The following is a 2381-nucleotide window of genomic DNA, read 5'->3' on the forward strand; positions in this document are numbered from 1 at the left end:
CATGCCCTTCTCCTCCTGCCTTCACAAATTAGTGAGGGAAGCAAATAATGCCTCACCAATTTCACCACTTGAAAGTTACTTATATGTTTTTATACTTATTTAGTTTTGTGAATTTCAAGCAATGCATTTGTAATTTTAACTTTTTAAGTACTTCTAATTTAATATGGTGAAAATTGGAAGAAACAACCACAGAAAAACAAAAATGCATTGGCAACAACAAAAATAAGTATAGAGGAAATGTAAATAAACTTTCAAATTCTGCTTTTTTTTTTTTTTTTTTAAGTTGGTATCATTTATACTACTGAACAAGAAGGCTTAAAACTGTACTAAGACTTTTGGGATAGACTATTTTTCTTAAAATATTTTTCACACTACATTTGTATCAGTCTAAGTTATGCTGTAGTATTAAAATCTTAATGTCATTACACATTAAATTTTATTTCTTGTTGATATTACAAGTCCAATATGGGTCATTAGAGCAGTATTGATTACAGTCACTCAAGAACCCAAGCTAATGGAGATTCCTTTTCTATTTTAATTTTATTTTTCCAGCTTTAATGAGATATAATTGATGCTAGATGAATTTCATCTTAAGGTGTACATCTATGTCTTAAGGTGTACATCATGGTGATCTGAAATACGTGTGAATTGTGAAAGGATTCCCACCATCTAATAACACATTCATCACCTCACAAATTTATCTTTTTTTTTCAGTGATAACATTTAATTTCTGTTCTCTTGAAAAAAAAAGAGAAAGTGTTCTTCATTCAGTCATGTCTGACTCTTTGTGACCCTATGGTCTGCATGTAGCCTGCCAGGCTCCTCTGTCCATGGAATTCTGTAGGCAAACATTCTGGAATGGGTAACCATTCCCTCCTCTCAATTATACAATGTCATATTATTAACTATAGTCATCATATTATTCATTAGATCCTCAGACCTTGTTCATCTTATAGTTGAGTGTTTATACCCTTTTACTTTGCTATTCAGTTGCTTAGTTGTGTCTGACTCTGAGACCCGATGGACTACAGCATGCCAGGCTTCCCTGTCCTTCACTATCTTCTGAAGTTTGCTCAAATTCATTTCCATTGAGTCAATGATGCCATCCAGCCATCTCATCCTCGGTCACTCCCTTCTCCTCCTACCCTCAATCTTTCCCACCATTAGAGTCTTTTCCAATGAGTTGGCTCTTCACATCATCTGGCCAAAGTATTAGAGCTTCAGCTTCAGCTTCAATTCTTCCAATGAATATTCAGTGTTGATTTCCTTTAGGACTGACTGGTTTGATCTCCTTTCCATCTAAGGGACTCTCAAGAGTTTTCTCCAGCACCAGAGTTTGAAAGCATCAATTCTTTGGCACTCAGCCTTCTTTTTGGTCCAATTCTCACATCCATACATGACTACTGAAAAACCCATAGCTTTTACTATATGAACCTTTGTCAAAAAAGTGATCTCTCTGTTTTTTAATATGCTGTCTAGGTTTTTCATAGCTTGTCTTCCAAGGAGCAAGTGTCTTAATTTCATGGCTGTAGTCACCATCTGCAGTGATTTTGGAGCCCCCCAAAAATAAAGTCTGTCATTGTTTCCATTGTTTCCCCATCTATTTCCCATGAAGTGATGGGACCAGATGCCATGATCTTAATTTTCTGAATGTTGAGTTTTAAGTCAGTTTTTTCACTCACCTCTTTCACCTTCATTAAGAGATTCTTCAATTCCTCTTCGCTTTCTGCTATTAGGGTGGTGTCATCTGCATATCTGAGGTTATTGATATTTCTCCCAGCACTCTTGATTCCAACTTGTATTTACCCCACCCCTAGTCACCTTTCTTCTCTTTGTTTCTAAGAGTTTGACCTTTAAAAAAAAATTCACATATTATTGATATGCAGTATTGAAGTCTCCTTGCTGACACATGTTTACAAAGTTGACCAAAGGCAGAGAAAAGGGAATGTAGTAAATTGAACGCTAACTCCTAAAGCCTTTATCATTCACATTTATGGGGTCCAGTCTAGTCACATGGCCATGACTATCAAAGGAAATGAAAATTGCAATCTTGCGTTCCTGGAATGAGTGAAAAATCAGAATCTACATGAATAGCATTATTGGCTTCCAGGACACTTTTCTCTTCTTCAGAAACTGACATTATGTATGTATTCAGTTCAGTTCAGTCGCTCAGTCATGTCCGACTCTTTGCGACCCCATGAATTACAGCACGCCAGGCCTCCCTGTTCATCACCAACTCCTGGAGTTCACCCAAACTCATGTCCATTGAGTTGGTGATGCCATCCAGCCATCTCATCCTCTGTCGTCCCCTTCTCCTGCCCCCAGTACCTCCCAGCATCAGAGTCTTTTCCAATGAGTCAACTCTTCGCATGAGGTGGCCA

This window comes from Bison bison, unplaced genomic scaffold (assembly GCF_000754665.1).
Source record: "Bison bison bison isolate TAMUID 2011002044 unplaced genomic scaffold, Bison_UMD1.0 scf7180017864535, whole genome shotgun sequence".
Classification (NCBI taxonomy): domain Eukaryota; kingdom Metazoa; phylum Chordata; class Mammalia; order Artiodactyla; family Bovidae; genus Bison; species Bison bison.